We start from the raw sequence: 26,696 nt of genomic DNA, 5'->3' as shown, positions 1-26,696 counted from the left end.
ATACAAGGCTTACAATATTTATTTAAAGTGAAAGAACACACACCATTTCGCGGGAAAACGTACGCTATTCCTTTGGCTTACAGAGACAAGGTTAAGAATGAACTTCAATACATGTTAGATCAGGGCATTGTTGAGCCAGCAGTCAGTCCTTATACCAGCCCATTACACGTTGTTCTTAAAAAGGATGGATCAATTCGTTTGGTTCTGGATTCCAGACAGATAAATAATATCATTATTCCTGAAACTGACCGTCCACAAAATTTAGATGAACTTCTTCAACATTTCCATGGAATTAAAGTTTTATCCACGATTGATATGCGCGCAAGTTTTTGGCAAATAGAACTCCACCCTGATTGTAGAAAATACACTGCTTTTTTAGCCTTTGGTAACTGTTACCAGTTTCGGAAATTACCGTTTGGACTTACTGTATCTTCAGCAGCATTCATTCGTAGCTTAAATGAAATTTTACCTGTTTGTCTTCGTGACAATATTACGTCTTATGTTGACGACATTCTTATTGCTAAACGTTCTTGGAGTGAGCACAACAAAATTTTGGATTCATTATTACGTATTTTTGCACGAGTTGGCATGACAGTGAACTTGGAAAAATCAGAATTTGGTCGTTCTCAGGTGAAATTTCTCGGTCACATTATTTCTACAGAAGGTATTCTCCCTGATCCAGAGAAACTAGACGCTATTCGTAATTATGCTGTTCCTACCACAAAACGTGATGTTCGTAGTTTCCTTGGTGTCTGTAATTTTCTTAGACGCTTTGTTAGATTGGACAATTTGGCCACACCTCGTTTATGTGAATTATCTGGAAAAAATTCTAATTGGTGTTGGGATGAGGAAGCTCAATCAGAATTTGAACAACTTCGTGATGCTTTAGTTGCTGCTCCACTTCTTTCACATCCGGATTTATCTAAAGATTTTTGTTTGGCGACGGACTCATCATACAAAGGCCTAGGTGCACATTTATTCCAAGAGATAGAAGAAGACGGCGTTGTAGTACAGAAAACTGTTGCCTTTGGAAGCCGTGTTCTCTCTAAATCAGAGAAGAATTATTCGATTACGGAACTTGAAGCTTTGGCTGTTGTATGGGCTTTCACAAAATTTCGCACATTTTTGTTTGGCAGACATACTAAAGTTTACACCGATCATCGAGCTCTGGAATTTCTTATGTCGACAAAATTAACTCATGGAAGATTGTCACGATGGGCGTTGTACCTACAGGAATTTGATTTTAGTATTGTTTACATACAGGGATCTTCAAATATTGTTGCTGATGCTTTATCACGTGCACCTATGGGTTTGAAACAAAGTGCTGAAGAGGACTGCAAAGAAAACCATTATTGTTTGATGTATATTCAAGGTGTGGCGTTTGAGAACTTTATTTCGTCTTCGCTCCAGGACATCGCTAAGGAGCAAAATAAGGATCCAATCTGGAAGGACATTAAGGAGAAGTGGAGGAGAAAGGAAAGCGTAGCGATTAGACAGCATTATTTAGTTCGCAATGACATTCTTTTTAAACGGAAATCGGTCGACAACTCTGTTTGGTTAGTTTGTATTCCTGATGAGTGGGTCAATAAATTGATTTGGTACACACATTTCAGTTATGCGCACTTTGGTCCCAGAAAATGCTTTCATAAATTACGAGAAAATTGCTACTTCAATAATATGGAAAAACGCATTCGTTCTGTTCTTGCCAAATGCAAATTATGTCAACAGGCTAAGCCGCCAACTGTTTCTCACAGAGCACCGTTGTTTCCTATCATTCCAGCGAAATTAAAGGACATGGCTGCAGTCGATTTGTTCGGTCCAGTGGTTCGTTCTACTAATGGTTTTGCGTACATTTTCGTAGCAGTGGAATTGACATCTAAATATGTGTGTTTTACACCTTTACGCAAAGCAACAGCTCGTTCAGTATCTAACGCTTTCATCAAACATTTTCTTAAAGAAGTTGGTCATGTTGATAAGGTTATATCAGATAATGGATCCCAGTTTCGCTCTAAAATTTGGCTTCGTACTCTACAGCGTCGTAAAATTAAACCAATTTTCATTTCACTTTTTCACCCACAATCTAATGCTTCAGAGAGATGGATGAAGGAAATCAATAAATTGTGCCGTCTTTATTGTCATCAGAATCACAGAACGTGGGATCAGTATCTTCATATTTTTCAAAACATTCTGAATGAACTTCCTAATGATTCAACTTCTTTACCGCCTCTATTGATATTAAAAAATAAAGTACCAACAAATCGCATTTCTGAAATAGTTCCTTTTCCGCCTTCACGGAAACTGCGGCATTCTGAAGTTGTGAACCTGGCTCTGCAAAATATTGCGTCTGCGGCTGCGAGAAGAGAGAAATCAGCTAAACGTCCTGGTCGTTTAAAAATCTTGTCAGTTGGTCAAAAGGTGTTAATTAAGTCCCACCGTTTGTCTCATAAAGGAAAAGGATTGTGTCGCAAATTTTTTCTGCTTTATAACGGTCCATATAGAGTTCGCAAAATTATTCATGATAACACTGTTGAAGTAGAAACTCTTAAATCTCGACGCTCTAAGGGAATACATCACATATCGAACGTTAAAATTTTTGTGGAATGACATACTCTTGAGAAACTAACAGTTGTATGTAAAAACACGGAGAATGCAAAAGTACCGCGCTGTGTTTTGGCGGCGGCACATACTCAAAGCAACAGTCAAGTCGGCGCGCCGCACAAGGCAGTCGTTGACCGCAAACAATCGCTTCCTACGTCACGTGCCTACAGCTGATCGAGCGCTCAGTGCGAATGCACTGACAGACGTAAACAAATACACAGTCTAATTTCTCCGACTAAATTCTGTATAAAGCTATAAGGACTTCATAAATTATGTTATTAACGTTCAGTATTTTTCAGGATACGGTTGTATAAAGTATTTAAGACCTTCAGGTAAATTCTGTGCGTGTCCGACGTTAAGACGACTTGCTTTGGAGAAAATTTTCAGGAAGAATGTCATTTCGAAGAAGAAAGTAATAAACAAAAAAAGGTAACGGTTAATTGAGTTTATTTTTCAGGTAACATAATTCCACTTAGGTACGTACTTTAGACGTAATTTGCTGCTAGCGATTACGTGATTGATACTTTGTGCTAATTTCATGTTCTATGAATTTACTAGTGAAGCGACGTGCTTACGCACGTTAACTGATTTTGACAATGATTAATTAATGAACAGGGTTGTTATTTGTATATATTATGCATCGCTGGGCTGCACTGCTTTTTCACTGATGTCATATTTTTTATTATGTGTCTGCTGTGCTTATTTATTTAAATTATAATTGTCACCTGATTAATTGTGCTGACTGTGGTTAGATATGTAAGTTATACTTTGTGATTTATCTGCTTGCGCCTTCATGGGTACTTATTAAGATTACATATGAACATTTATTTGCTTATGTCGATGTGACGCTAATGACCTGTTTATTGTGTAAGGCATGTTTGCTGCTGTGCGCATGGATTGCATATTTACACATTTCTGTTTGTTGTCATAACTACTCTTCAATTTAGTATATAGAAATGCTGATATACTGTGTACAAACATAGAGACTAGGTTACACTATGGTATTAATTGTAGATTGTTCGCTTGGCAGAGCCTTGTTATAGGGATTGTGCTGCATCCACTTGTTGACATTCTGTTCTCTACTGGTATATTTACTCGCTATTGCATGTTTTGCTTACGCTCAGTGCCTTATATTTTTAAGATAAGAAAATGAACTGCTATAATTCGACGAACGACATTAGTACGAGAAACTTCATAGAAGTCACATGAGCTGAGGTTTTATGGAAGCTGTATAAATTTATGCTAATAGGAAGGAAGCTAACGACATGACATACCAAAACTAGGTTTAGACCATTGACAGTATTACACTGCATTTTTCGTGAGCAATTGAAATAGGAAGTGACACTTGACACAAAAAATACTCCATGTTTGCTTCTGCTATGATTCTTGAAGTGGTGTACACACTGTGAAATATTATGATTATTCACACTCCGTAATCGTACTTAATTACTGAGAGTTATTCGAACTAAGTCTGTTAGAGGTCATGTATGCATTTCTTTTATTTAATGATGGACAAGGAACCAAAATGTATCTTATAATTTATAATGAGTAGAAAATTTGGGTCAGATGGATCACACAGAGGTTGTGTGTGGACACTGTGTCTTCGGATTGTATGGGATGCTGAATTGAAGTTGCACTAGGATTTTGTCTGTACTTGTTCGAGGAGACTGACTAGAGGAAAGAGTTGTTATGGAAGTGAAATGATATTGGTGCTGAGGTTTATATGTATCGACGTATTATTGAGGTATTAAGATTAAGTGATGATGATGATTATTGGAGTTTTGGTGAATAAGAGGTAAAGTAAATGAGGAGCATATTGTTTTTGTGGGTTTATATGGAACAAGGAGGATGAAGATGGCAGACTAGAACACTCAAGTAGAAAGAAGATTGCCTACACACACACTTTGTTAAATCAATAAGCAGTATACACTTTTTTTTTTGAAGAGAGGAAGTATTTGCATATCTTGGCTCACTGACAGTTGTTCAGCAACAGTACATTTTGATCTGGCTTGGCAAACATTGGTCTTGACATGATGACTATGACGTTGACTAACTATTATTGACTGTTATACATTGCTGCCACTACTACTTGATACACATGATGAACATAAAATTTTGACAGAATTGCATTTACACAGTTAACACTATTCAATTACACAGTAGCACTAATGTGGATGAAAGATGAGTGAGTGTGTTTTGTGTGTTTTCCTTTTATAATCCCAGAGAAGTGATCCCAACCTATCTCCTAAATATTATTTCACTTGTTTGTTGTGGCTTGCACTGACACCCATAAATATTATAGGTTAACTGTTATTGTGTACTGTAATAGTTAATGTGACAATTAACTGATATCATTTGTGTGTTTATTATGATTTGTATGTTTATTGTAAGAGCATTGATTATATTTTGTTAAAGAAATTGTATGTGCATTCAAACTATTGTTCATGACTGAACTGTCTCAGTAGTTATGGTGAATAGTATGGACTGTTACTTGCACCTTTTCTACATGATTGGTGCTACAAGGATATGTTTAATTTCTGCTGATGAACTGTGTGATCAGTGATTTTAAAAAAATTATGGACTGTTACTTGTACCTTCTCTACATGATTGGTGCCACTAGGACATGTTTAATTTCTGCTTATAAACTCTGATGAACAGTGTGATCAGTGATACTAGATTTTATGGAACTGCTTCTGCTGAGAAATGTGACCTGTTGCTGTGTGCACCTGATCAACATTGCTGGTGCCACTAATGGACTGCTTCTACTGAAATGGTGTTACTTGTTGGTGTCTGTACCTACTCAACATTTCTGGGTGCCACTGATGGACTGCTTCTACTGAAATGAGTCACCTGTTTCTGTGTGCACCTGATCAACATTGCTGGTGCCACTAATGGACTGCTTCTACTGAAATGGTGTTACTTGTTGGTGTCTGTACCTACTCAACATTTCTGGGTGCCACTGATGGACTGCTTCTACTGAAATGAGTCACCTGTTGCTGTGTGCACCTGATCAACATTGCTGGTGCCACTAATGGACTGCTTCTACTGAAATGGTGTTACTTGTTGGTGTCTGTACCTACTCAACATTGCTGGGTGCCACTGATGGATTGCTTCTACTGAAATGAAGTCACCTGTTGCTGTGTGCACCTGATCAACATTGCTGGTGCCACTAATGGACTGATTCTACTGAAATGGTGTTACTTGTTGATGTCTGCACCTGCTCAACATTGCTGGGTGCCACTGATGGATTGCTTCTACTGAAATGAAGTCACCTGTTGCTGTGTTCACCTGATCAACATTGCTGGTGCCACTAATGGACTGATTCTACTGAAATGGTGTTACTTGTTGGTGTCTGCACCTGCTCAACATTACTGGGTGCCACTGATGGACTGCTTCTACTAAGATGATGTCACTTGTTGGTGTCAGCACCTGTTGACCATTGCTGGGTGCTACTGCTGGAACTGTCAACTGCTTATTCTTGGGCTATGGAAAGCGTTTATGTGAATATTTGTATAAACTGATTTTTTGTGTATTACTGTTTGTGAAAAGTTATGAGACTCTTACCTGTACATATTCGTCATTGCTGACGCTATTGATTGAACTGTTTAACCATATAATACTTGTGTAAACTGTTATGTCAAGTCACATGTATGAAAGAATTTGTATTGCTTACTGTATTTTATATATTAGGTTATTGAAAGGTCAGTGCAAAGCCAAAATTTTATCTAGTTATATGATATTTACGTATTAATATTATTTTTTATTTTTGTCTGTATTTTTTTGACGAATTTGGTGGTATTTTCACCACCAATGCTGGCAAAAATACCATCAAATTCTAGCCGTGGAGGAAGGGCATATGAAAGGTGGCTACACTGAGCCACAGCGCCAGAGATCGCTAGAGAGCATTGTTCGCCCGCCTCCACTGGCAGAGTGATTATTGAGATGTCGTGGTGGTCAGTGCTTGTCCAGGACTCGTAGTAGTCAGTTCGTGTTGAGATGTGCTAGTAGGGAGTGCTTGCTGAGATGTGATACTGAAAAATTCTTGTTGAGATGTTGTAATAGCGAGTCGGTGTGGAGATATATTGTAAGAATTTGAGTGCTTGTCATCAATATATGAAGGTAACGAAACTTGATTTATTTTTCATTATTTCCATGTTTTAAATAATGCGTCATTACAGGTTCAGTCAACAAAGCATCTGGCTTGTGTTCTTGTATTAGAGTGTAATTCTGGTTTTCTTGAGTAATTATGGTATTCTTATTTTCTTTAATTAATTCAGTATAAATGATATTTAAAATTTCTTGTGTTATTAAAGAAGAACCGTGCCAGATGCGTACGTTGAGTCACACTCCCGCATACAGAACAGTTATACTTGTGCTTTGGTTTCGTAGGTTTTATAGTTGCTGGGGACTTAATTAATTAATTAATTGTGTTAATGAAAATTTCCATTTCACTCTTTGTTATTGTTCTAAGCAGTCAGATAGCGTAATAATACTAGTCAGGGCCAACCGTTACGAGACTTCGTAATCGGACAGACTAATACTAAAGCAGAAATTAAAATTATTTTCATTACATTTAATTAAGCCCCCATGCAACTTTCAACACAACTTTGGTCAACGGCATCCTGGACGAGCGCGGAGTGGCCGCGCGGTTTGACGCGCTATGTCACGGATTGCGCGGCCTCTCCCGCCGGAGTTTCCGAGTCCTCACTCGGGCATGGGTGTGTGTGCTGTCCTTCGCATAAGTTAGATTAAGTTAGTTTAAGTAGCGTGTAAGTCTAGAGACCGATGACCTCTGCAGTTTGGTCCCTTAGGAATTCACACATACACTCCTGGAAATGGAAAAAAGAACACATTGACACCGGTGTGTCAGACCCACCATACTTGCTCCGGACACTGCGAGAGGGCTGTACAAGCAATGATCACACGCACGGCACAGCGGACACACCAGGAACCGCGGTGTTGGCCGTCGAATGGCGCTAGCTGCGCAGCATTTGTGCACCGCCGCCGTCAGTGTCAGCCAGTTTGCCGTGGCATACGGAGCTCCATCGCAGTCTTTAACACTGGTAGCATGCCGCGACAGCGTGGACGTGAACCGTATGTGCAGTTGACGGACTTTGAGCGAGGGCGTATAGTGGGCATGCGGGAGGCCGGGTGGACGTACCGCCGAATTGCTCAACACGTGGGGCGTGAGGTCTCCACAGTACATCGATGTTGTCGCCAGTGGTCGGCGGAAGGTGCACGTGCCCGTCGACCTGGGACCGGACCGCAGCGACGCACGGATGCACGCCAAGACCGTAGGATCCTACGCAGTGCCGTAGGGGACCGCACCGCCACTTCCCAGCAAATTAGGGACCCTGTTGCTCCTGGGGTATCGGCGAGGACCATTCGCAACCGTCTCCATGAAGCTGGGCTACGGTCCCGCACACCGTTAGGCCGTCTTCCGCTCACGCCCCAACATCGTGCAGCCCGCCTCCAGTGGTGTCGCGACAGGCGTGAATGGAGGGACGAATGGAGACGTGTCGTCTTCAGCGATGAGAGTCGCTTCTGCCTTGGTGCCAATGATGGTCGTATGCGTGTTTGGCACCGTGCAGGTGAGCGCCACAATCAGGACTGCATACGACTGAGGCACACAGGGCCAACACCCGGCATCATAGTGTAGGGAGCGATCTCCTACACTGGCCGTACACCACTGGTGATCGTCGAGGGGACACTGAATAGTGCACGGTACATCCAAACCGTCATCGAACCCATCGTTCTACCATTCCTAGACCGGCAAGGGAACTTGCTGTTCCAACAGGACAATGCACGTCCGCATGTATCCCGTGCCACCCAACGTGCTCTAGAAGGTGTAAGTCAACTACCCTGGCCAGCAAGATCTCCGGATCTGTCCCCCATTGAGCATGTTTGGGACTGGATGAAGCGTCGTCTCACGCGGTCTGCACGTCCAGCACGAACGCTGGTCCAACTGAGGCGCCAGGTGGAAATGGCATGGCAAGCCGTTCCACAGGACTACATCCAGCATCTCTACGATCGTCTCCATGGGAGAATAGCAGCCTCCATTGCTGCGAAAGGTGGATATACACTGTACTAGTGCCGACATTGTGCATGCTCTGTTGCCTGTGTCTATGTGCCTGTGGTTCTGTCAGTGTGATCATGTGATGTATCTGACCCCAGGAATGTGTCAATAAAGTTTCCCCTTCCTGGGACAATGAATTCACGGTGTTCTTATTTCAATTTCCAGGAGTGTATGTGAACACTTTGAACAGCGTCGTGGACGTGTCACTCGATGGGAAGGTCGTCACACTCACACTTACCCACATTTGACCCATACTTTTGACGCTTCTGTGATGGATATAAAAACGGCGGCAACCATCTTTGAAATCACGCGGTTTTCTTATGGATGGCCGAGGAAAATTTTTCACACACACCGCCGCTCAGAGTCGATACGAAAAGCCCTTAGGAAGTGGCATAAAGGGCTTTACTTAAAGACGCGAAATTTAACCGACAGGAAGAAGATGGTGTGATATGCAAATGATTAGCTTTTCAGAGCATTCACACAAGGTTGGCGCCGGTGGCGACACCTACAACGTGCTGGCAAGCGGAAAGTTTCCAACCGATTTCTCATACACAAACAGCAGTTGACCGGCGTTGCCTGGTGAAACGTTGTTGTGAAGCCTCGTGTAAGGAGGAGAAATGCGTACCACCTCGTTTCCGACTTCGATAAAGGTCGGATTGTAGCCTATCGCGATTGCGGTTTATCGTATCGCGACATTGCTGCTCGCGTTGGTCGAGATCTAATGACTGTTAGCAGAATATGGAATCGGTGGGTTCAGGAGGGTAATACGGAACGCCGTGTTGGATCCCAACGGCCTCGTATCACTAGCATTCGAGATGACAGGCATCTTATCCGCATGGCTGTAACGGATGGTGCAGCCACGTCTCGATCCCTGAGTCAAGAGATGGGGTCGTTTGCAAGAAACAACCATCTGCACGAACAGTTCGACGACGTTTGCAGCAGCATGGACTATCAGCTCGGAGACCATGGCTGCGGTTACCCTTGACGCTGCATCACAGACAGGAGCGCCTGCGATGGTGTACTCAACGACGAACCTGGGTGCACGAATGGCAAAAAGTCATTTTTTCGGATGAATCCAGATTCTGTTTACAGCATCATGATGGTCGCATTCGTGTTTGGCGACATCGCGGTGAACGCACATTGAAAGCGTGTATTCGTCATCGCCATACTGGCGTATCACCAGGCATGAAGGTATGGGGTGTCATCGGTTACACGTCTCGGTCACCTCTTGTTCGCATTGACGGCATTCTGAAGAGTGGACGTTAAATTTCAGTATGTTACGACCTGTGGCTCTACCCTTCATTCGACCCCTGCGAAACCCTACATTTCAACAGGGTAATGCACGACCGCATGTTGCTAGTCCAGTACGGGCCTTTCTGGATACAGAAAATGTTCGACTGCTGCCCTGGTCATCACATTTTCCAGATCTCTCACCAATTGAAAACGTCTGGTCAATGGTGGCCGAGCAACTAGCTCGTCACAATACGCCAGTCACTATCTTGATGAACTGCGGTATCGTGTTGAAGCTGCATAGGCTGCTGTAGCTGTACACGCCATCCAAGCTCTGTTTGACTCAATGCCCAGGCGTATCAGGGCCGTTATTACGGCCAGAGGTGGTTGTTCTGGGTACTGATTTCTCAGGATCCATGCACCCAAATTGCGTGAAAATGTAATCTCATGTCAGTTCTAGTATAATATATTTGTCCAATGAATACCCGTTTATCATCTGCATTTCTTCTTGGTGTAGCAATTTTAATGGCCAGTAGTGTATATTCGTGTCGTGTGATACAGTGTTGTTGGCAGATGGCAGAGTTTGGAAGATGTCTCATTGTGGGTCTCTGTATGGTCAGCTGGTTGAATCGAGTAGATTCAGATTTCTACATCTACACCATACTTCACAAGTTACCTAACGGTGTGTCGCAGAGGATACTTCTGGTACCACTAAGTGGTCCCCCTACACTGTTCCACTCGCGATCGGTGCGTGGGAAGAATGATTGTCGGTGTTAGAGCTAATAAGCTCTAATTTCTCGAATTTTTATGTGGGAGGAAGTAATATGTTGTCCGACCCTTCGCGGAAAGTATTCTCTCGAAATTTCAGTAGTAAAACTCTCAGTGATGTGCAACGCCTCTCTCGTAACATCTGCCACTGGAGTTTGTAGAGGACCTCTACGACAGTCTCACACCGACTAAACAATTCCGTGACGAAATGCACAACTCTTCACTGGATCTTCCCTTATCCCTTCTATTAGTGCTACCTTGTAACGATCTAGTATTGCTGCTACAATACTTGAAAATCGGTCAAACAAGCGCCTTATAAGCCATTTCATTTAGCGGATGAGTTACATTTCCTTAAAACTCCTCCTATGAATCTCAGTCTGGAATCAGCGTTTGCTATTATTTGTTTTATGTGATCATTCCACTTCAGCCTGCTCTGGATAGTTCCTCCTAGATATTTTTAGGTAGATACTGTTTCCAGCAGTTTATCATTACTATGATAGTTGTACAGTAATGGATTTCTTGTGCTACTTACGAACAATATGCTACATTGACTCTAGTGCAGGGCCAACTGCCAGAGATTGCACCATTCATCCTCTGCAGGTCATTCTGCAAATCAGTAGTGTCTTCTGCCATTGATACTTTCTTGTAGACAACCGCATCATCTAATAACAGTCTTAACCCTCCGGTGGCCGCGCCGTGGGATATGCACCGCAAATTTAATTTTCTCTGTGTCCACTGGCTGGTGCTAGTTGTCGGTTTCCATGGAAACTAGTATGCAGTCTTCAACATAGATGGATTGTGTGTAACCTCGTTTGAAACCAGACCTGGCCATTGTTCTGTTAACTTCAGTTCTGCCTCTGCGGTGTGATTGCCGCCACGCGCCTTGTCATGTACCTATTTGTTCAACATTACACACGTTTTCACCATTAATTCTTGTTTAGAGTGTTAATTTGTTGGTTTATGGGTACACTATACTTATTTCCAGGGAAAGTGATATTCTATGGGATCCTGAAGAGATCCTACGAATTCTAGCGGGAATTTCGGAAGATGAGCTGACGTGTGATGAATTTCAAGACAATTTTGATAGGAAAGCGGAAATTATTGAAGCTAACAACCACAGTAGTGAATCCGCACAGTCACAGGAAGATGACAGTCAGGAAACAGCGGCATATGATGTTGCGGAAGGTAACAATACATTTTATACTGGAATAAACGGTGCAACTCTTTGGATTACTTAGCCCTTAACTGCAGGGGAAACAAGTGCAAAAATCATTATTAGAACTTTACCGGGCCCAAAAGGGACTGCCTGAAACGCACTTACTTATCTTTTTATCACTAAAAACATGATATAAGATATCGTAGGTCATACCAACAGATGACTTTAGAGAATACGTAGTGATACTAACTATTCTAGAGCTCACGATTGAAAACACACTTCAGCAGAAGAAATTCATGCTCTTTTCGGTGTACCTTCTTTGATTGGCATAAAGAAAGGGTATCATGCCAACTGTGGGCATCTGATGGTACTTGAATGACTGTCTTACGATCGCTTTTCAGTTATAAACGTTTCCGTTTTCTTCTTAGAGCAGTTAGGTTTGACAATATAGAAACGAGAACTGAACGAAGGTCTCCAGATAAACTGGCACCCCTTTGTGAATTTCACCAAGAATTTGTAAGTAACTGTATTTCTCACTATAATGTCAGTGAATTTGTGACAATTGATGAAATGCTGCAGGCTTCTAGAGGCCGTTGTGGGTTTGTACAGTACATTCCAAATTACGCTGCAAAGTATGGTATCAAAATATACGCCCTTAGTGACGCAAAAATCTTTTATATCTTTCAATTTCGAAGTGTATTGTGGCAAACATTTCGCTGGGCCGTATCTAAAATCAAATAAACCTGAAGATGTTGTCGAAAGACGTCACTCCCATAGAGGGTACGAACAGGAATGTTACGACTGATAACTATTACACCAGTTATGGTCTAGCTCAGAGTATACTAGATAAAAAGTTGACCACCATCGGCACTTTGAAAGAACAAAAACTAAGGAAATTCCACCTGAATTTCAGGCTAGTAACACAGGGGAAAGCAAATCGACACTCAATGGATTTCAGTACGATTGCGTTTATCTTCAACTGTCATTAAAAAAAAAAAAAAAAAAAAAAAAAAAAAAAAAAAAAAAAAAAGCTGTGATCTTCCTCTCTACGACGCATGATACAAATGAAATTGACGTCAAAAGTGGGAAATCAGCAGTAAATTTGGACTACAACAGAAACAAAGGAGGAGTGGGTACTGTGGATCAGATGTGTGCATTATATATAACAGCCAGAATAACCAGAAGATGGCAGCTGGCATTATTCTACCGACACCTTGATATCGCAGGAATAAATTCGAACGTCGTCTTTGGCCACAACAATCCAGACAATAAAGACAGACGACGGCTTTTTCTAAAAAAAAAACCTACCGTTAGTGTTATGAACGCTCATCTACGAGAAAGAGCGAAACAAACGAACCTTCCGAAAGATACACAAATATTTTTTGAAAAATTCAGAAAGGAAGGCCCAGTTCATGACGAACCTAAACCTGGAATATGTCACGTATGTGGACGACACAAAAATGTCAGGACGAAGACATCATGCAACAATTGTGGAAACAATGCCTGCAAGAAGCATTCTCGTCAGAACGTTATCTATTTCTCTTGTGATACTAATAACCAGCGGATGGAAATTTGTTCTGACTGAAGATATTTATTTAAGCAAGCTGATTTTTTCTTTTACTTTTATCCGAAATAAATTATTAATGCAAAGACATGCTTGTATACTTTAGTTTTTACAATTTTGTTTGCCTAAAAACGATAACAATGTGAAGACAAAATTGCTATGTAAATGCCGCGGCGCGCCCACTCAAGTGAAATTAGAAGGCGCGCCCACCAGAGAGTTAAAGAGCCTCCGACGCTTTCTGCTATATCGATAATATAAACTATAAGCAGCAGCGATCCTATCGCACTTCCTTGGGTTGCTCTGGAAGTTACTTTTACATCTGTCGGTTTTGTTCCGTTAAGCGCGACGTGTTGAGTTATATCTGGAAGGAAGTCTTGAATCCAGTCACTAATCTGTTCCGACACTCGAAAAGCTCGTATTTTTTTCACCAACTGTCAGATGCCCTCCTGATTTCAAGGAACGCGGCATCAGCTTGAATGCCTTTGTCTACAACGCTGTGGATCTCATGGAGGAACAGGGCAAGCTGAATTTCGCAAGATCTTTGTTTGCGGAATTCTTGTCGATTTTTGTAGAGGAGATATTCGTTCTCCAAATACGTCAGAATTCGTGGGCACAAAAAATTTTCCGTAATTCTGAAACAGTTTGAAGTCAATGATATATGCATATAATTATGTGCGTCTTTCCTACGGCCCTTCTTGTAAACGGGGATGGCCTGCCCTTTTTTTTCCAATCGCTAGGCCCTCTTCGTTGCTATTCAGTTTCGGAAGACCGAATTCAGTATTTCGGCCTACTGTCTGTTATCTTCTGTTTCAATGCCAGCATGATCACTGAGTGAATGAACTGAGGATCTCGAATCGCTTACTGATTTTACAGTTGACAATGACCTCTTCTCTCATTGCTCCAATTACGCTTATTTTCGCTTTGTTCAGCTTTTGTTTGTCAGCTAGGTACTAACTTCTCTTGAACCTGTGATGCAGTTCTCTTTGTTTACGTAGCAGTTTTTTTAACGCGGATATTAAACTGAAGTGGGTCTTTCCCTTCCCTTAAGAGCGTGCTCGGAACATACTTCTGTCCTTCATACTGAATGATGCTTTCGAATTGTTTCCATTTGTCCTCCACACCTTTGTCCTTGTCACTGAATATTTGATGCTCACTACTCAGATACTATGCAATTTGGATCCTGTCACTTCTGCTGAGCAAATATATTTCCCTACCTTTCTTAACATGCCTTGTAAAACATGTAATCTTAGTTGATATCACAGCCTTATGATCACAGATACCCTCCTTTGTCCATGTCTCTTTGTTGCTAGATCTGAAGCATTACGTTTACGAGTTGGTTCTGTAACTATCTGCTCGAAGTAATTTTCCGACAATACATCAGGAGATAGAAAACTGGTGTTCTACGGGTCGGAGCGTGGAATGTCAGATCCCTTAATCGGGCAGGTAGGTTAGAAAATTTAAAAAGGGAAATGGATAGGTTAAAGTTAGATATAGTGGGAATTAGTGAAGTTCGGTGGCAGGAGGAACAAGACTTTTGGTCAGGTGAATACAGGGTTATAAATACAAAATAAAATAGGGGTAATGCAGGAGTAGGTTTAATAATGAATAAAAAAATAGGAGCGCGGGTAAGCTACTACAAACAGCATAGTGAACGCATTATTGTGGCCAAGATTGATACAAAGCCCACGACTACTACAGTAGTACAAGTTTATATGCCAACTAGCTTTGCAGATGATGAAGAAATTGATGACATGTATGATGAGATAAACGAAATTATTCAGGTAGTGAAGGGAGACGAAAATTTAATAGTCATGGGTGACTGGAATTCGACAGTAGGAAAAGGAAGAGAAGGAAACGTAGTAGGTGAATATGGATTGGGGCTAAGAAATGCAAGAGGAAGCCGCCTGGTAGAATTTTGCACACAGCATAACTTAATCATAGCTAACACTTCGTTCAAGAATCATGAAAGAAGGCTGTATACATGGAAGAACCCTGGAGATACTAGAAGGTTTCAGATAGATTATATAATGGTAAGACAGAGATTTAGGAACCAGAGTTTAAACTGTAGGACATTTCCAGGGGCAGATGTGGACACTGACCACAATCTATTAGTTATGAACTGTAGATTAAAACTGAAGAAACTGCAAAGAGGTGGGAATTTAAGGCGATGGGACCTGGATAAACTGAAAGAACCAGAGGTTGAACAGAGTTTCAGGGAGCGCATAAAGGAACGATTGACAGGAATGGGGGAAAGAAATACAGTAGAAGAAGAATGGGTAGCTTTGAGGAATGAAATAGTGAAGGCAGCTGAGGATCAAGTTGGTAAAAAGATGAGGGCTAGTAGAAATCCTTGGGTAACAGAAGAGATACTGAATTTTATTGGTGAAAGGAGAAAATACAAAAATGCAGTAAGTGAAGCAGGCAAAAAAGGAATACAAACGTCTCAAAAATGAGATCGACAGGAAGCGCAAAATGGCTAAGCAGGGATGGCTAGAGGACAAATGTACAGATGTAGAGGCTTATTTCACGAGGGGTAAGATAGATACTGCCTACAGGAAAATTAAAGAGACCTTTGGAGAAAAGAGAACCACTTGCATGAGTATCAAGAGCTCAGATGGAAACCCAGTTCTAAGCAAAGAAGGCAAAGGAGAAAGGTGGAAGGAGTATATAGAGGGTCTATACAAGGGCGATGTTCTTGAGGACAATATTATGGAAATGGAAGAGGAGGTAGATGAAGATGAAATGGGAGATACGATACTACGTGAAGAGTTTTACAGAGCAATGAAAGACCTAAGTCGAAACAAGGCCCTGGGAGTAGACAACATTCCATTAGAACTACTGACAGCCCTGGGAGAGCCAGTGCTGACAAAACTCTACCATCTGGTGAGCAAGGTGTATGAGACAGGCGAAATTCCTTCAGAATTCAAGAAGAATATAATAATTCCAACCCAAAGAAAGTAGGTGTCGACAGATGTGAAAATTACCGAACTATCAGTTTAATAAGCCACGGCTGCAAAATACTAACACGAATTCTTTACAGACAAATGGTAAAACTGGTAGAAGCCGACCTCGGGGAAGATTAGCTTAGATTCCGCAGAAATGTTGGACCACGTGAGACAATACTGACCCTACGGCTTATCTTAGAAGCTAGATTAAGAAAAGGCAAACCTACGTTTCTAGCATTTGTAGACTTGGAGAGAAAGCTTTTGACAATGTTGACTGGAATACTCTCTTTCAAATTCTGAAGGTGGCAGGGGTCAAATACGGGGAGCGGCAGGCTATTTACAATTTGTACAGAAACCAGATGGCAGTTATAAGAGTCGAGGGACATGAAAGGGAAGCAGTGGTTGGGAAGGGAGTGAGACAAGGTTGTAGCCTCTCCCCGATGTTATTCAATCTGTGTATTGAGCAAGCAGTAAAGGAAACAAAAGAAAAGTTCGGAGTAGGTATTAAAATCCGTGGAGAAAAAATAAAAACTTTGGGGTTCGCCGATGACATTGTAATTCTGTCAGAAACAGCAAAGGACTTGGAAGAGCAGTTGAACGGAATGGACAGTGTCTTGAAAGGAGGGTATAAGATGAACATCACAAAAGCAAAACAACGATAATGGAATGTAGTCGAATTAAGTCGGGTGATGCTGAGGGAATTAGAGTAGAAAATGAGACACTTAAAGTTGTGAAGGAGTTTTGCTATTTGAGGAGCAAAATAACTGATGATGGTCGAAGTAGAGAGGATATAAAATGTAGACTGGCAATGGCAAGGAAAGCGTTTCTGAAGAAGAGAAATTTGTTAACATCGAGTATTAATTTAAGTTTCAGGAAGTCGTTTCTGAAAGTATTTGTATAGAGTGTAGCCATGTATGGAAGTGAAACATGGACGATAAATAGTTTAGACAAGAAGAGAATAGAAACTTTCGAAATGTGCTACAGAAGAATGATGGAGATTAGATGGGTAGATCACATAACTAACGAGGAGGTATTGAATAGAATTGGGGAGAAGAGGAGTTTGTGGCACAATTTGACTACAAGAAGGGATTGGTTGGTAGGACATATTCTGAGGCATCAAGGGATCACCAATTTAGTATTGGAGGGCAGCGTGGAGGGTAAAAATCGTAGAGGGATACCAAGAGATGAATACTCTAAGCAGATTCAGAAGAATGTAGGCTGCAGTACATACTGGGTGATGAAGCAGCTTGCACAGGATAGAGTAGCATGGAGAGCTGCATCAAACCAGTCTCAGGACTGAAGACCACAACAACAACAACATTCAGAATAACGTCACACGAATCACAGTCTCTGGCAGCAGTTTTGATAGCATGACTCTGAAGTCACCCCCATTATAACAGCTTGATCAGAAAAATTACTGACTAAATTCTTCAAGTTCCCTCTGAAGCACTCTACCACTACAGCTTCCGATCCAGGTGGCCTATGAAAGCATCCGATTACCATTTTTGGGAGACCTTTGATGCATAACTTCACCCACATTGATTCACATTCGGAATCTGTAATAACAATCGAGTTCTTTACGGCAATAAATATGCCGCCACCATTGGCGACTGATCTATCCTTTTTATAATTATTTCACCCTGTGCTTGGTATTTCGTTGCTATTCACTTCTGGGTTAAACTAACTTTCTGTTCGTATTGCTATCTCGGCATTATAATCTTCAATAAGCAATACTAAATCTGAGACCTTTCCTTGGATGCTCCTGCAGTTTATTGATATAATATTTACCTGTTTTGTATCCAATCTGCGAGGACGAGAATTCACTGGGAGTTTTGTAGCTGATGTAACTTCGTGCTTTGAGGGCAATTCGTCTGTGATCCCAAGGGAGAGAGGGGTTCCCTAATGTAAAAAACCCCGATGTGCATGCCACACGTTATCCACTCCCTAGTAGTCGCATCCTACGTATAGTGCAGGCCTGACCTCTTAAGGACCACCCTAGCGTTCTGCACTCTATAGCGGAGGTCAAGAAATTCGCACTCATTACCTTCGCATAGTGGTCTGAGCCTCTGGTTTAGAGCTAGCACTCTGCTTCAAACCAGAGGACCGCTATCGACCCTGGGTGTGATGCCACAAATAGTCAACTTAGCCTACAGCTCATGTGTGATGCTAGTTGGCTTCACCAAATCAGCCGTCAGCCGAAAGTAGATCCCAAGCGGCAGACCTCATTCGTGCTGAAATGTGCAACTATTTGCAGCCGGTTTCACCCAGTGCACTCGAAAGCATCCGACAGGGCCTCCTGCACATCACCGACCAGATCCCTTCCCCCCCCCCCCCCTCCTTCCCTCGGCAAATATACCGAATGCACACTTGGATTCTTTCCTTCCGTTTCCTTGAGGGGCTCCATTGCCTGCCTAACATTAGAGTTCCCAATGAGCAGCATACCTGCCCTCTAAACTTCTTCAGATTGGGCAGGAAAATTGGCCACTGACTCAGCGGGAGAGGCATCCTGTGCTGGTTCAGAAGTATCAACACTGGGTAACACTTCATACCTGTTGCTAGGCGTAAGGAGCCAGCTATGTAGCCTGTTCCCTCTTTTGCCTTCCACCCAATGAAATGCGAACCCATTCAGATGTCATGGTGACCCAGTGTTTGACTGCAGGCATATTCACCATTGAGATTCTGCCCGACCAGATCACCACATCTGACCATCACAAGGAAGGATCGCCATTTTGTGTGCCTAACACTTTGTACACCTTCACATTTTCACCTGCCATATGAGAACGACTACCTGCAATATTCTGTTCATCCTGCACCCCTAGTTGGAGAGTAGCAGCAGTTAGACTTGGAAAATACAGTTCCATGTGTAAGGTGCCATTAAGACTACAATACAAATGGCTGCATTTGGAGTGGCGATGTGATTGAGAAGCACCGAAGCTTCACAGTTTTGCAGCATTCCAAATGTCTATCATTGGAGCAGTGTGGTGACCTGGGGAGAAGTTCTACTCTCTCATTGTTTTTGAGGTGCACTCTTGGTGTCATGATGTGTTGAGCTATTGGGTATGACTTCAGATCATGACTGGTAGTGACTCAGGAAGATCTGCTAGCGTGATGGTATGTCACTGATAGCCTGTGACCTCACGTGTTACCTCCCATGTGACAGTATTGTGGTGCTATTTTTCTGTAGAACAATGCTCTTAACGCATGGCTTGTGCCTCTCAGGATTGTCTGGTGATGTTGAGATCCCTAGATCTGTCGCTAATAAAACGTATGGGACTAGCTCGAATGTCAACACCATCCCATTGCAATTATCCAGGATATCAATGATCAACTACAACAATTGTGGGCCAGGTTCGTTCAAAATGGTTCAAATGGCTCTGAGCACTATGGGACTTAACTTCTAAGGTCATCAGTCCCCTAGAACTTAGAACTACGTAAACCTAACTAACCTAAGGACATCACACACATCCATGCCCGAGGCAGGATTCGAACCTGCGACCGCAGCGCGGGCCAGGTTGCCTGAGGACTGGACACAATGGCTTTATGATACTCTTCCCAACCGAATCAGTGCACGCATCCAGACCGGAGGGATTGCAGCGTCATACAGATAAGTGGGTTCATACTGCCAAGTTCCTTGTAAATTTGACTCAATTTTTTGATTGCAACCTCTTAAGTCCGATTTCGTTTCCTACTCCCCTTGTGGTAATTTCTCTTTTATGTTAAGCAGTGAATTCATCTATGGAGAAAATATTTTATGGAACCCAAATAAAATGTAGTTACTAGACTTCTCACAAAAGAAATGGTGTATTATATTACAGGATATCTTCCCTACCAGCCTTAAAACAATGGAAATAGTGATTAAGTTTTTATTCAGAGACTGATCTCTAATTTTGAACATTATTTTTGACTACTACATATTTACCAACAGTAAAAAGAAAAGTTTGGAGATTAGAAGAATGGAACGTTGTCTGATGTTTCACTGCTCAGGAATGTGAGGATTGAACACAGGATGGGCAAGACACAAAATTGACTGTGGCCAGTCTGTGACTGCCTGATATATTTGGATACTACATCTCTGATATCATGCAAGCTCTGAGTTTTTCGAATGCCACCATATCTAGGGTGCTCCAGGAGTATCTTGATTTGGAGAAAACTACCTCCAGCAGAATCAGCTGCTGTGGACAACAATACACAATCTGATCAAAAGTACCTGGGCACGACTATGTAGTTAGGAATTGACCACTAGGTGTCCCAAGAGGTAGATCCAGCATCGTAAAAGGAAAAAGGGAGTACTGTGTTGTCAGTAGGGAACAAAAGAATAAGTTGGCCAGGAGAGGTCTGTGGCTTCGAATGTGGCCTACTCACTTGATGTCATCCGAATAACAAATCCATCAGGGACATTTTAACCCTTCTAAATCTGCCCAATTCGACTGTTTGTGATGTGACTGTGAAGTGGTAATGAGAAAAAATAACCACAACTAAACCAAGACCAGGCAGACCTCACGTACTGATGGACATGCGTCGTCGACCATTGTGGAGAGAGGTAGTAAAAAAGAACATGAAATTATTGGATAGAATCACTTGAGAGTTCCAAAGTGCTACCAAAAGTCCAGCTAGCGCAAAGGCTGTACGCAGGGAGTTAAAAAGAGCGGGGTACAATGGTCGGCCTTCTCCTCATTGCGACTGTACCTAATGGTTACTGCTCAGTAGTTGTTCTTCTAAACAGCGGTCTGTACCAGCAGATCAGTTTTACTTTGCCTGACATTGCTCGTGTCTTAGGCACTTGGGCTATGCACTACTTTGTTTAAAAAGAATAGCTCGATGTAGTCACAGGGTCGAGCCGCGCACATCTGCTTTCTTGCCACGCAACTAACCCGCTGCTAATAACAACATGTAGCTGTGACACTGCAGCCAAACAATCTGTGCACCGGCTAGAATTTCGAGTTAATGAAAAACGCAGAAATACATGATAAAAGTTAAACGAATAATTTAATGACAAGGGTTCTATTCTAACGTCTGTAATTGATACAGACGTCAGGGATAATGTGGAATAATGTTTATTCAAGAAAGGACATCTTAAATAAACGGGAAGTGGTCCTACGGTACTCAGAGTAGAGATAAAAATAAGCTTCTCAAATGCAGCAAAGTTACATTGAGAGCGTTACGAGCAGGGCAGCAAAATCCCAAAACCAACTTGTTGTCAAAGATACGCGAGAACTAAGCCCATTTCATGATCACAATACACGAAATATTCATCAGCTCGAAACAGTTCAGAGTTCAACATGACGATTCGCAAATTGACACACGCGATAGAAAGAATAGTAACTCATGCTCTGTCTTTCCTCAGTTAGAGTTAGAGTCCTACTATGGAGCACATTCAGTCCAGAATCAAGCACCTTCACAAACGAATACTCCTCGTTACCACAGGCGGGGCAGCCTTCTTCCAGAACTCGCGTTAAAGTGTCCCGAATCGCCCCCTCGAAAAGTTCCGGTCTCCGCTTGATTCCACCACTGTTCCGCCACTGTTCACCTCTCATTGCCTGAAGCCCATCCCCACCGAAGATGCATCGTTCTCTTGCTCTAAAGACATGATTTGACTCACTTCACTACATTCCCGCACTAAACTAATATATTTTAACAATATTTAAATAAAAGAAACTTTATAAACATTCGGTTACACTCCATTCACAATAACTATAAACAATAGTTGGTTCATAAGAAAATAAGCCAGCATTCTTGTGCAAGTGCGCTCTCGTTAAATGACAACGAATTGTCGTTAAATATAGTTTAAACAATTAGTTAGGCCTGATTGTCAGAAGTGCCTTTTAGCATTCTTTTACAAAGCTGCTAATACATGTGACTGACCACTATTAAATGAGCACAATTTTAATAACACTTGCAATCGACGTTTGAATCAAGTTACTGGCACTGTGGTAAACTATTCATTCAATAAAAATACAGGTATGACAAAATATGAGGTATTCATGCAGCATTCATCTGCTGCATAAATGTGAAGGACTCTATGTTCTGGAAAACATTTGCATCATGAAAAAGATATAAACAACGTCGTCAATCAGTAAATAAAATAGATACAGATTCGTAGCTTTCAGCGAAGATAGCTATAGTGCAATTCTGTCATCTGAGATAGAGTAAGTTGAAATCGCGTAAGGGGATTAAAAGTTGTTAATTCAGGGTTTACTTTGTAAATGTTTATTCATTGTGAAATATTACATTTTTTTAAAAAGATACTGAAATATTGTCATGTCACTGGACACCCCTCATTTTTCGGAGATCGCAAATGTATTCAGATTTGCATTAATATTTGATGTGGGTTATTGTCGAATCTCAAAGAGCTTTTACTTGCCCATCTTTGATAGTGTCTAACACTCCGTCTTTTCTGGATCATATTCTGCACAACATCAATGTGAGCATCAGCCGTTCAGATTCCCAGCTCTGGGATTTACTCGCTTCAGACGAAGTGCTCATTGTCTCTCCATCTGGCTTACCCCGCGCTCCCTGAGACCTGGGCCCGCTAGTGTTCTGCAGTGCATCAAATTCACCTTACCTCGCAGCACATCTAGGCGACCGATTAGCTCGTCTAAATACGCGTAGCGCTGCATCATCGGCCACACGTATTGTAGCCAGTCCTAAGCGACACTTGAGATGGTGTAAAGAGTGATGCCAGTGGACAGTGGATGACAGGAAATGAGTGATACGGATTGCTGAACCATGTCATACAATGTAGCAATCCAGTGGAAGGGTCTGACTTTCTCGAATTGCTGCAGAATGATATCTGCCATCATGTTTAGTGGCAACAGTGAATGACAGAAGAGGCATTATTAAAGTATGGTGGTGTTTTTCGAAGGTCGAGTGTGGTGCCCTTATTACACTTAAGAAAACACTAAATGTGAGTGGAGTCCCAGAGAAAAACGAAGACCACCAGGGAGACCACCTGATCGCCGGGATAAGGAACTCAGGAAGGTTGAGGGCTTCATTTGGCAGAAGACAGCAGAGATGCATGGAAACGCCTCTTAAAAATGTATTTAATAACTTAAAGAGGCTACATCTTGTATAGACTGAATTGGCTGAACAATAAATACACATTTTACAGCACTAAGTAGTGCATACAGTGGAGGAACAGTTTGAAGCTGATGATTGTGTCAGCATGAGAATGCACCCTTTCGTAAAGCTGCTTTTGTGAACCAGCGGTTTGTGGGCAATAAAATTTGTGAAATGGACAAGTCTGCCCAGAGTCATGACCTGAACCTAATGGGACACTTCTGGGATGGATTAGCAAGTCAGCTTTGCTACAGACCCAAATGTGCAGCATCACTACCTACTCTTGTTTCAGCTTTTGAGGAAGAATGGGCTGCCATTCCTCCTGAGACATTCAGACACTTCATTAAAAGAGTCGCCAGAGAAGTTCAGATAATCATAAAGACGAAAGGTGGACACACTCCACTGATACGTACGTATCGATTTATGCCCCGAGTCGGCTTCACTGGCGCGAGGAGTTACACTTCCTGCTCGTAGTGAGAAGGCGCGCGCTGCTGTCTGGAACAGTTTTAAGTGGCGCTGAAGAGCGGAATGGTCTTCTTTTGTCTTTTCAGAAGAGAGCAGAGCGTACGCTGGTCAGTGATTTAAGCCTGCACTTGTCGGGGTCATGTACTATTTTAAGCACCTGAGATGGACAGGCATTAAGGCAGTCTTGTAACCACCACTTACCAGAATATACACATGAGATTGCAGCATGCTGTTGCTGGCCCACTGGGTCAGGGTGTGGGACGTGTAAGCCATGCCGTGCTGAAGGCTCTGGTCTTGCTCTAGTCTCTGCCGTCTAATTAACGGTAAGAACTTGTCGGATACTTCATTTCGAGTAGAGTTTCTTCGGGTTACTGGACACTTAAATTCACTTGGCGCTTAGGGTGTCAATTGTCGGTGATGGACTATAGGCCGTTATTTCGAGTTTTTGGGTAAAAGCATGGAATTGCAAGTGGGGCTTGTCGAATGCATAGATACTAGCGTGTGCTCTGTGTGCAGGTCTGGAACATATGTCTAGAGTTCTTTCATAAAAACAAATGTTTAGTGACTGTTTCAATTCTTAACTGTTTTAAGGGACAAAGCCCATTGTTCCTTCATAAGATTCGTTTCAGAATTTTTGTAACTATTTACATTATTAAATATTTGAGAGCCAAAGCCCATGCACAGAAATAGGATTGGTTTGAAAATATTAACGATCCAATGGTATTCTTTGTTCAAGTACCAATGTATGCAAAATTTTAACCTTACTAGTTTGGCAAAATAAAATGTTAAATAAAAGGCTCAGTGGCTTACTGCTCAAGGATCTGTGCAAACCTACATCCAAGCTAACCTGGTCCATGGTTAAGTTCCACAATACCAACCTCAATAATATCCCGTAATAAGTGTCCAGAGACTTTTCGTCAGATGGTGTATACTGCTGACAAAGTACCAACCACCCCCACAGATGGTAACAGAGGAGAGACTGTATCATAAATTACTCATACGCTTAATTCTGAACAACAATGGGAGTGCAGATATAGACTCCTAGATCCTTCATTATGAGGTACAAAAATCACCTACACACGACTGAGAGATTAGAACTGGCGCAGGAACCTTACTGGTAGACGTTCAGATAATGAAAGCAGGTCACCTGCACTGATGAATCACAATACACAGGCGGGATGTAAGTACACTGAAAGCTAAATGAGGTAATAAATGCTTCTTCCAACAGAACAGGGGATGTATTCATTGAATGAAATGTGGTTGTGACTTATTTTTCAGCACTCACTATTGGACACCAGAGAAATCGTGGACAGCTGTTGGTTCTATGGCATCTCACAAGTGATCTCCATGTTTAGCAGGATGCTGCACCCACTCATCACTTCCATATTTTGTTAGAATGATTTGAGGACCACTCCATGAACCGAACCTCTGTTTAATGAGCACATCGGAGATGACATCAAGCAATTTTTGTGGTGGATTTTGATCCATTTTCAACAAGTTTACTAGATTTTTGAGAGGTTGAGTGATGATGACTCTTCAACACATTATTTCTCTCAACGGTCTATGTCCCAGGAGTTACCATCAGCATCAGGATGATAGGCCTTGCAACACAACTAGATGCCTCTAAGTCTGTCACCCATTGGCTCTGTGAATCATAAATCTATAAGTAAATGTGACAATTAAACCTTGCAGCTTTAATAATTTACAAATGGAAATAAATATTGATCATTTTTTGCAAATAGCCAATATTTCTGTATTTTCACAAATCAAATCTGCGACAGGGTAAGAGTGTGAGGTAGATGTAGGTAATAGCAGATTCTTATCTTTCTCAGACATTCCTTTTCCAAGTGAATCATTTGATTGTACCTAGTAGGTCAGTTCAGAGCTATGACATGCCACTACCTCTTGACTTATGTTGTGGTCTGTACAGGAGCAAATATATTTGCTCAGACACAACTGTAATAGACAATGCTCTGTGTTTCAAATACGAAATCTGCTTTTGTTGTACTCTGTCAGTTTAACAGCAGATTAAAAGTATATGTACCACATATTTGTACATTGAGAGTGTTCCCAATAACTTGTTTCGAGAACTCTAAATTTTCTTAACTTCTTGTAGTGATGTCATTGGGTGAACTTTAAAGCTTTCTTTATAATAGTATAAAAAGTTCTTGATTGCAGCTCTGTATTCTTACACTGTAGCGGACTACTTCACATGAATTTATTAATGAAAAAATCCTATTTATTTGTTCAAATATCGCAAAAAATGGTTCAAATGGCTCTGAGCACTATGGGACTTAACATCTGAGGTCATCAGTCCCCTAGAACTTAGAACTACTAAAACCTAACTAACCTAAGGACACATACGCATCCATACCCGAGGCAGGATTCGAACCTGCGACCGTAGCGGTCGCGCGGTTCCGGACTGAAGCGCGTAGAACCGCTTGGCTACTCCGGCCGGCCAAATATCGCAAATCAGTCTTTTCTAGCTGAAAGAAATAGTGATCTCAGACATTGGTGAACTGTGATCTTCTTGATGTAGACACATTAACATGCATTACCATATTCCTGACCAGTGACTCATTTCTGCTACCAACTACTTTCTCAAAAGAGGCTGCTCATGCTGAGATTAATCACAAACATTTTGTTTTTGTTTGCTGCAGACACTATCAACAGAGATCCTCATACTACAATTTATAAGTTGATATGTGTAAGAACAAACAACTAATAAACTTTCATATAAGTATGTACACAAATTACATTACACCACATATGATTACTTATTCATTTGAAGTACATTGTTGTGTTCTGTTTTTATAGTTGTCCAAGCAACATATTGAA

Source organism: Schistocerca nitens, chromosome 3 (assembly GCF_023898315.1).
Source record: "Schistocerca nitens isolate TAMUIC-IGC-003100 chromosome 3, iqSchNite1.1, whole genome shotgun sequence".
NCBI classification, from domain to species: Eukaryota; Metazoa; Arthropoda; class Insecta; order Orthoptera; family Acrididae; genus Schistocerca; species Schistocerca nitens.
Note: the sequence above shows the minus strand (reverse complement) of the source record.